Below are 9,929 nucleotides of genomic sequence, written 5' to 3'. Positions count from 1 at the left end.
CTTCCTCATGCAAAAACTAGGGAGTTTTTCCTTGCCACTGTCGCCTTTGGCTTGCTCACTGGGGGCTAGGACTCGGCACTTGTAAAGCTGCTTTGTGACAACAACTGTTGTAAAAAGCGCTATATAAATAAAATTTGATTGATTGATTGATTGATTAACATTGATAACATTTAAACAAACTTTAACATCCTTTAACAAGTTATCAACATTTAAACAACCTTTAACATTATTTAACATTGATAACATTTAAACAACCTTTAACATTATTTAACAATGATAACATTTAAACAAACTTTAAAATCCTTTAACAAGTTATCAACATTTAAACAACCTTTAACATTATTTAACATTGATAACATTTAAACAAACTTTAACATCCTTTAACAAGTTATCAACATTTAAACAACCTTTAACATTATTTAACATTGATAACATTTAAACAAACTTTAACATCCTTTAACAAGTTATCAACATTTAAACAACCTTTAACATTATTTAACATTGATAACATTTAAACAACCTTTAACATTATTTAACATTGATAACATTTAAACAAACGTTAACATCCTTTAACAAGTAAGTTATCAACATTTAAACAACCTTTAACATTATTTAACATTGATAACATTTAAACAAACTTTAACATCCTTTAACAAGTTATCAACATTTAAACAACCTTTAACATTATTTAACATTGATAACATTTAAACAAACTTTAACATCCTTTAACAAGTTATCAACATTTAAACAACCTTTAACATTATTTAACATTGATAACATTTAAACAAACTTTAACATCCTTTAACAAGTTTAACGAGCAGAAGGGCAGATGGAGCAGAGGGGTGAAGGGGCAGATAGAGCAGAGGGGCAGATGGGGCAGAGGGACAGATAGAGCAGAGGGGCAGATGGAGCAGAGGGATGAAGGGGCAGATAGAGCAGAGGGGTGATGGGGCAGATAGAGCAGAGGGGCAGATGGAGCAGAGGGATGAAGGGGCAGATAGGCCAGAGGGGCAAATGGGGCAGATAGAGCAGAGGGGTGAAGGGGCAGATGGAGCACAGGGGCAGATGGGCAGCAGTGATAACATTTAAACAACCTTTAACATTATTTAACAGGTTTATCAACATTTAAACAACCTTTAACATTCTTTAGCAAGTTATCAACATTTAAACAGCCTTCAACATCATTTAGCAGGATATCAACATTTAAACAACCTTTAACATTATTTAACATTGATAACATTAAAACAACCTTTAACATTATTTAGCAGGTTATCAACATTTAAACAACCTTTAACATGATTTTAACATTAATAACATTTCAACAACCTTTAACATTAGGTCATCAACATTAAAAACAGCCTTTTAGCTGCTTTGTCAAGCCAACATAAAGTTTGTTCACGAACTTTGCCTTTCTAGTTAAGAACTGTTCTTTTTACGGAAAATGACTTTACAGCTTACAATAATACACTGTAAAATTAACAACTTTTTAAAATAAACCTATTTACGGTGAATAATTTTAAAAACAACTGTTTTACTGTTTATCTCTATGATGAACACATTACAACCATTATTATTTTAGAGTATTTGATTGTAAAGTCCAACTTCACAGAATATTACTGGCAGGCCGCAATCACTCGGGCCTCCCAGTTGTTGCCACTATTAATCTATATTCTTATCTGCAATATAGATCATTGGTTGCCACATTTTAAGGCAACAAGGCACTTTTATTTTGCCTTAGCAACGCATGAAGCCGTAATCACGCGTATTAAATACAGTACGTGAACCATGAGGGCAGGTCATTAGCACTGTAACATTACACAAACACGGTAGGTAGACTCAGACAATGTACAACTACATAAACTAATACAGGGAGACTTAAACTAACAAAACATATAATCAAATACATAATCAACAACAGCATGTCATAACACTTACACATAACGCATATCAATAACGGAGCCGCGGGGGCTCATGGGAAGTAGCGCCGCCCCCAGTGGACCGATGCTACACAATTTTACAGACTTTAAGCAGAAAAGCCTTAAATTTTCTCAAAAATCAGCAGTGCGCCTTGTAAGTGCACTGAATTCAAAAATCTGTCCCTGACACAGATACGTAATGTGTACGCTGGCAGCAATAAACTAATCAGAGAACATTACGTAAAACGTAATTGAGTAAAGAACAGCCGGGAGAAGCGTCTCTACAGTCACCATTCGACTGAAGGCAGCAATGATAGCACAAGACTTGAATATCGAAAACGTTAAGTGCACCTTATGTTCCAGAAAACACAGTATTCCTTATATGTATAAAAATTCTTAAGATGCAATTAATATTCTGACCCATCTGGTCCTAAGGCATTTAGAAGATCATAAATGTTATGCACGTCTGCTTTTTATTGATTTTAGCTCAGCTTTCAATTGCCTTCTGCCCCACTTACTTCTGGACAAAATGAAACAAATGAACATTAATCCTTCTATTATCAAGTGGTATTTTTCTTTTTTGACTGATCGTATTCAGTATGTGAACATCAATGGCACTCTTTCAGATCCTAAATCCATCAGTACAGGTGCACCCCAAGGTTGTGTGAGTTCACCTATGTTATTTACTTTGTACACGAATGGTTGTGTGAGTAGACACCCAGGCAACTATGTACTGAAGTTCTCGGATGATACTGCCATCCTTAGTTTACTATATAAAGATTGTGGTGCATCTAATTATTATTCTGAAATAGAAAGTTTTGTCCAGTGGTGTGACATTAATAATCTCACTGTAAATGTGAGTAAAACAGAGAAGATGGTATTTGACCCTAGAGCCTTAGGTGACCATTGTCCTGTGATTATCCAGGTTAGCTCTTATAAATACCTCGGTGTTTATATTGATAATTTGTTTACCTGGACGGCCCATGTAGGAAGTTTATGTTCTAAACTGCAGCAGAGATTGTACTTTCTCCAAAGGCTTAGGCTGTATGGACTGGGCCAGGAAATAATGTTTTTGTTTTATCGGGCAGTTTTACAAAGCTTGATCAGCTACGGGATACAGTCATGGTACGGTAATCTCTCAGTGAAGTTAAAATCTCAGCTCAATTATCTGGTCAAAACTGCTATGAAGGTTATTGGGTAAAAAGAATATAACACACTCCAGTCTGTCTATGAACAGTCTGTGCTCAAAGGAGCTCAGAAGATAGTGGCCGATGTATCTCATGTGCTTCACCATGAATATCAACTCCTTCCCTCTGGTAGAAGGTATATGATGCCAAGGTGTCGGCTCAATAGATATAAGAACTCATTTGTACCAGCTTCCATAAAGCTCTTAAATAGTCTTAAATAGTAATGTCTAGGGCTGTGTGATACTTGTGCTATGGTAGAGGGAATGTGCAATATCTGTTGTGCTATGCTAGAGGGAATGTGCAATACTTGTGCTATGTTAGAGGGAATGTGCAATATAAAGATGCTAATTTTTAAAAATGTTTTTTTTTTTTTTGTAAAGTGTGTTATCGTATGTGATGATGTGAGAATGTAAGTGTGTTATCGTATGTAACGATGTGAGAATGTGTGTTATCGTATGTAACGATGTGAGAATGTAAGTGTGTTATCGTATGTAACGATGTGAGAATGTAAGTGTGTTATCGTATGTAACGATGTGAGAATGTGTGTTATCGTATGTAATGATGTGAGAATGTAAGTGTGTTATTGTACGTAATGATGTGAGAATGTAAGTGTGTTATCGTACGTAATGATGTGATAATGTAAGCGTGTTATCGTACGTAATAACGTGAGAATGTAAGCGTGTTATCGTACGTAATGATGTGAGAATGTAAGCGTGTTATCGTACGTAATGATGTGAGAATGTAAGCGTGTTATCGTACGTAATGATGTGAGAATGTAAGCGTGTTATTGTACGTAATGATGTGAGAATGTAAGCGTGTTATTGTACGTAATGATGTGAGAATGTAAGCGTGTTATTTTACGTAATGATGTGATAATGTAAGCGTGTTATCGTACGTAATAACGTGAGAATGTAAGCGTGTTATCGTACGTAATGATGTGAGAATGTAAGCGTGTTATCGTACGTAATGATGTGAGAATGTAAGCGTGTTATCGTACGTAATGATGTGAGAATGTAAGCGTGTTATTGTACGTAATGATGTGAGAATGTAAGCGTGTTATTGTACGTAATGATGTGAGAATGTAAGCGTGTTATTTTACGTAATGATGTGAGAATGTAAGCGTGTTATCGTACGTAATGATGTGAGAATGTAAGCGTGTTATTGTACGTAAATGTAAGCGTGTTATTGTACGTAATGATGTGAGAATGTAAGCGTGTTATTTTACGTAATGATGTGAGAATGTAAGCGTGTTATTGTACGTAATGATGTGAGAATGTAAGCGTGTTATTGTACGTAATGATGTGAGAATGTAAGCGTGTTATTGTACGTAATGATGTGAGAATGTAAGCGTGTTATTTTACGTAATGATGTGAGAATGTAAGCGTGTTATTGTACGTAATGATGTGAGAATGTAAGCGTGTTATTGTATGTAATGATGTGAGAATGTTTGAATGATTGTAGATGTTGCAGCAGGATGCATGTGAAGTCCAAGAAGAATTTCCCCTTGGGGACAATAAAGTATATCTTATCTTATCTTATTTGACCCATATTTACAAAGACAATTTCTAAAATGGCAGTACATTGTCCTATATTTCAACATGCTTTACCTTTCAGCACTGGCCATATTTTTAGCATTTTCTTTCTGTAGAAATCAAGGTGCGATTTTGCTGATTGATGAATGGTTTTGACTGTAAATTGAAATGTAGGCTACTCATCAGTAAAATCTGTAATTTAGACTGGATATTTTTTTTATTTTTAGGGTAATTCCTTGTTTACTACATTACAGAATTTTCCAATATATTTTACCTAAAATATTGAAATTAACATTAAAAATGTGTGCTTACTACATATTATGACTGTAAAAATTAATTTTATATACTGTTTATTTTTTTAAAGTAAACTATTGCAAAAAAAAAAAAAGTAAACTATTGCATCTATTACAGTGATATACTGTTTTCTACTTTATGATCTTTTACTGTTGCTATTTTATAGTTTATTACCGTAAATTCAACAAAAAATTTTTACAGTGTAGCATGTAAGCAGCACGAAATGAAGAAGGTTCATAACTTTTGTTTGAAAAATGTGTTGTGAAAGATACTAGCCGACATCCAGCTAGACAGCTCTAAATTACTAGTTCAGAATACTGTTTAACGATAATGTCGAATTAAGATTATAGGAGGCTACGCAAATATACAGTGGTAGACCGTTAACGACAGCACTAAATTTGTCCAACAAGAATGGTGGAGGAGTAGCCATCTTTGTGAGTATAATGCAATATATACAAAATGTGACTGACCTTGAGTTCCTGGTTTTAAAGGTTGAGGCACCAATTCAGGCATTAATATCAGTAATTTACAGACCTCCAGATTATAGCACTAATCTGTTTTTACCAAACTTTTGTAGCCTATTGAGTTCTTTAGAGATCATAGAACATGGTCTAGTAATTATCTGTGAAGACTTCAATGAGGATCTACTATCAGCCAGCAAGAAACCTATATTTGAATTGTTCCAGTCCAGGGGTTAAACACAGCTGATTACAGCAGCGACTACAGAGAAGAACACCTTGCTAGATCATATGTATATTTCCAACAGACAGCACTGTGCCAGTTCAGGTGTTCTTCAAACATATTACAGTTATCACAATCCAGTTTATTGCATTTTAGCCTAATTTACACTCCTGACAAAGAAAGAAGAAATACAGTAGGCTAAATGAATGGAGTTGTTGTTACTATGTTGTGCTTGATGCTCAATGAGTCAGTGTGTTATGGTGGGGGGTGGAAGTTGTAGATTTTGCTGTTTAGCATCCTGATGGCCTGAGGGTAGAAGCTATCTCGGAACCGGCTGGTCCTGGACTTGAAGCTCCTAAATCTTTTTCCACTTTGCAGTTGCATGAACAGGCAGTGGCTTGGGTGGGTGGGGTCTTTAATGATGTTGTTAGTCCTCCTCAGACAATGGCTGGTGTACAGGTCTTGGAGGTTTGGCAACTGAGCCCCGGTGATCTTCTGTGCTGTCCGCGTCACTCTTTGCAGGGCTTTACGCTCAAGGACAGTACAGTTCCCGTACCAGGCGGTGATGCAGCCAGTCAGAACACTCTCCACGGTGCAGGTGTAGAATGTCCTGAGGATGCAGGGGTTCAGGCCAAACTTCTTCAGTCGCCTGAGGAAAAAGAGACACTGTTGTGCCTTCTTCACTGTCCTTGTGGTGTGTTCATTCCATGTTAGCTCCTCTATGATGTGGACACAGAGGAACTTGAAGCTGCTGACCCTTTCTACTGAGGCTCTGTCGATGGTGATGGGGGCGTGAACCTGCTTCTGCTTCCTGAAGTCCACTATCAGCTCCTTGGTCTTGCCGATGTTGAGGGAGAGGTTGTTTTTCTGACACCAGTTTGACAGGCAGTCATAGGTGTACAGGCAGTAGAGGAGAGGACTCAGAACACAGCCTTGGGGAACTCCTGTACTGAGTGTCACTGAGGATGAGGTGATGTTGCCCATCTTCACCACCTGGCGTCGTCCTGACAGGAAGTTGAGGGTCCAGCTGCACAGATCGTTGTTCAGTCCCAGGTCCCGGAGCTTGGTGTCTAGCCTGGAGGGCACAATGGTGTTGAATGCTGAGCTGTAGTCAACAAACAACATTCTCACATATGTGTCCCTTTCCGCTTGAAAGATCTGTGCACATCAGCCACGGAGAGTGAGAGGTAGGTGCAGCGGTGGAGGGGGCGTTTCCTAGAGGCGCAGCGTTGTTTACCTCAAAACGGGTGTAGAACGCATTCAGGTTGTCTGGAAGCGCAGCGGGGATGTTTATTGCACCGCAAGGTTTAGTTTTAAAGTCTGTGATAGTTTTAAAGTTTAACCCCTGCCACAAACTCCTTACACTGTTGCTTTTAAACTGTCTCCACTTTGGCTCTGTAGTCGCATTTCGCTGCTTTAACGGACTTGTGAAGAGCGTAGCTTGCTTGTTTGTATTCCATCGCATTTCTGGATTTAAAGGCAGATGTGTGCTTGAATAGTGGAGCGGACTTCACAGTTGAGCCAGGGTTTTTGGTTGGGGGTAAACTCGGATCGTTTTTGTCGGCACATCCTCTATACATTTCCTGATGAATCCAGTAACTGAGTCTGTGTATTCATTGATGTTATTGGATGCTTCCCTAAACATCTCTCAGTCAGCGTCATCAAAACGGTCAACAGAGTGATCAGATTTGCCAAACGGAGGGTGCGGGAGTTTTGAGGCGTTCCGGAGGGGTGTTTAGCAGTGATCCAGCATGTGTGTTTTCCATGTGCTGCATGTGATGTGCTGAAAGAACTTATAAGCAACTTTACGAAGGTTTGCTTTGTTAAAGTCTCCAGCGACAATAAACGCAGCCTCAGGGCGCATGGTCTCCTGCTTATTAACGGCTTCATATAGTTTCCCCAATGCCAAGTCCGTGTCCACTTGTGGGGGGATGTAAACAGCGGTGAGAGTGATCCCCGAAATCTCTCTCTGCAGCCACACCGGTCTACATATGATCAGGTATTCCAGGACAGGGGAGCAGTAGGACTCAAAGTGCACATTTCTCTGATCACACCAAGCATTGCTGATCAAAAAACATACATCACCGCCTTTGCTTTTCCCAGAGAGGTCTTTCGTTCTGTCTGCACGGTGCACAGAGAACCCCACAGGCTCGACGGCTCGGTCCAGAGTTTCAGGTGTTAGCCAGGTTTCAGTGAGGCAGATTACGCAGCAGTCCCTTATCTCTCGCTGGAAAGAAATCCATGTGTTCACTGAGTTTATTTTCCAGGGACTGCACGTTAGCCAGTAAAATACTGGGAAGTGGTGGGCGGTTGGTGCGTCGCTTCAGGCTGACTAAGGCTTCAGCTCTGCTGCCTCGCTTCCGTCGCCGGCGTCGTTTCTTCGGACGTGCGGTACCGATGAATGGAGTCTCGTCTGTTTGCAGACAAAGGAACGCTGCTCAGAAACTCGAAGTCCGGGGTGCGGTGAGTAAACACTGATCTGATGTCCAGAGAGGTTGATGTACCTATACAATAACTTGATAATCAATTAATTGTAGTAATTACTAATATAATACATTATTTTCCCAAAAAATGCATCAACATGTTTAGATTTTTATTCACAATAATGTAAAAAAAAAATCACCTTCACTTGCATGAGCATTCAGAAGTGCACAAACACAATAAGAACTGAAAACTCCTTAATAAAGTTGCAAACCTAATAGATGTTCTATCCAACACTATCCATGACCTACATGGATAACATAATCCTGTCATTTAAAACTGTAAACATAAACTTTCAAAGAAAATAAATGATCCACCATTCACATTATAGAAAATGTTACCAATGTGCTTTAAAATTTAAGCAATTTAAATGTGTAATCTATTAGTATTCCATTGATAAAATTATTGCCAAATTTATTACATGATTTTATTCACATGAAAATCATGTAAATTCACAGCACTGTATAATTGTGCATTTTTAATTATGGGTATGAATAGTAGTCTGCCATCTTTTTTCATCTGCTCAACTGTGGCTTTGAGCTCTGGTTTTTTTGAAAGTACACTTTTGCACTGCTCTGCAAAATCATATAAGGTGTGCCCTTTTCTTCCTTTGTTGAACATAGCAGCCATTGCCGAGTTGAAGCAGATACGTGCTGTCGACAATTGTTTTTCATCTTCCTCTTCTCGCTCTTTTGTTTTGGGAAGTCATCAGTGTCGGAACTTGTCAGAATCTATCTGTCGTTTCTTTTTTTTTTCCATCACCACATTTCTATAGTCACCCTTATTTGCTTTTTCCACAATCTCTTTCATTCTCTGTCTTCTTTTGCTGGCAAGATGAAGATGTAGAATTTGTGCTATCCTCTTCCATACTGCTGCTGTCCTCACCTTCACTGCTGTCACTAATACTCACGTGTGACTGAGGTCTTTGTGCAGAGGCTGCTTTCCTCATCACCAGCGCTTAAATAACAATAGCCACAATTTCAATAACATGCATCACATTTAAATATCAACAGTAAAAACAGATGATCTCATGCTCATGCTTCCTTATCCTAAATCAGGCAGGTAAACATGAGATGGAACTGGTAAATGGGGTCATGTTACAAAAACATCCCAACACTGAAATCTTGTCTGTTTAGTGACCAAGGCAACTTCAGTCTGAATGTAGGTCAGAAGCTTTTGCAGAATAACAGTTCCTAACTTCATAATTTTATCCTTCTGTTTAACCATGTTTTATTTTAGGGAGCTTTGCAGCTCCTTCAAAGGCAGAAAATGTATTTTTGAATGAACGCAAGATCAACTGTCAACATAAACTGATCATTACTGATTATATATGGCTCCTCGTTATCTACTGAACAGGATAAGGTCTAAAGATCCTTGTTATCAGTTTGAAGAGGTAATGCTTTATGGTATATACCTTGGGTGAACTATAGTCACCCCAGGCCCTCCCTTTAATTATGCTACTATAGATAAATCTGATGGAGCCACGTGTCAATCACTGGCACATGTACTGTATGTAGATGGTCATGTAATGTTTATCTCTACAAATCCAACCTACTTATTTTATTCTGAGACGAAGCATTTAGAAAATGTTTTGCCAGTTGAATAATAAAGTATGGAGTGCTAGCCGAGCCACCCAGTGAAGGTTGTTCCGTCTTGAGTGTTGGTTTATAACCTAAATCTCACCGAGGGGGATTTTCCTTGGATCCTCACGCATTTGTAAATCTGCTTTGTGACATGTGTTGTGCAAAGGGTTATATACATAAAACTCACCGTTGACCATTGAGCTTTGGATGGAAGTCTTAATCAGACCCTCCAGAAAGTTGCGATGTTGCGATTTG

The sequence above is a fragment of the Brachyhypopomus gauderio genome, chromosome 20, assembly GCF_052324685.1.
Source record: "Brachyhypopomus gauderio isolate BG-103 chromosome 20, BGAUD_0.2, whole genome shotgun sequence".
NCBI lineage: Eukaryota > Metazoa > Chordata > Actinopteri > Gymnotiformes > Hypopomidae > Brachyhypopomus > Brachyhypopomus gauderio.
Note: the sequence above shows the minus strand (reverse complement) of the source record.